The sequence below is a fragment of the Cynoglossus semilaevis genome, chromosome 18 (genome assembly GCF_000523025.1).
Source record: "Cynoglossus semilaevis isolate Cse_v1.0 chromosome 18, Cse_v1.0, whole genome shotgun sequence".
NCBI lineage: Eukaryota > Metazoa > Chordata > Actinopteri > Pleuronectiformes > Cynoglossidae > Cynoglossus > Cynoglossus semilaevis.
Window position 1 is genome coordinate 1,119,716 of NC_024324.1, and position 206 is coordinate 1,119,921.

The following is a 206-nucleotide window of genomic DNA, read 5'->3' on the forward strand; positions in this document are numbered from 1 at the left end:
CTCTGAGGCCTCGCCCTGTGTGTGTGTGTGTGTGTGTGTGTGTGTGTGGCATGAAGATGATGCAACTCCATCCTGCCATCTGTTGACAGCTCAGAGAAACTGCGGTGACCTCCACAGACTCACCTCGACCCCCACCCCCCCCCCCCCCGCCCGCTTCAGAGGTCGATACATTTTAACAGATTCTGCAAAAAGTCGACGTCACTCGT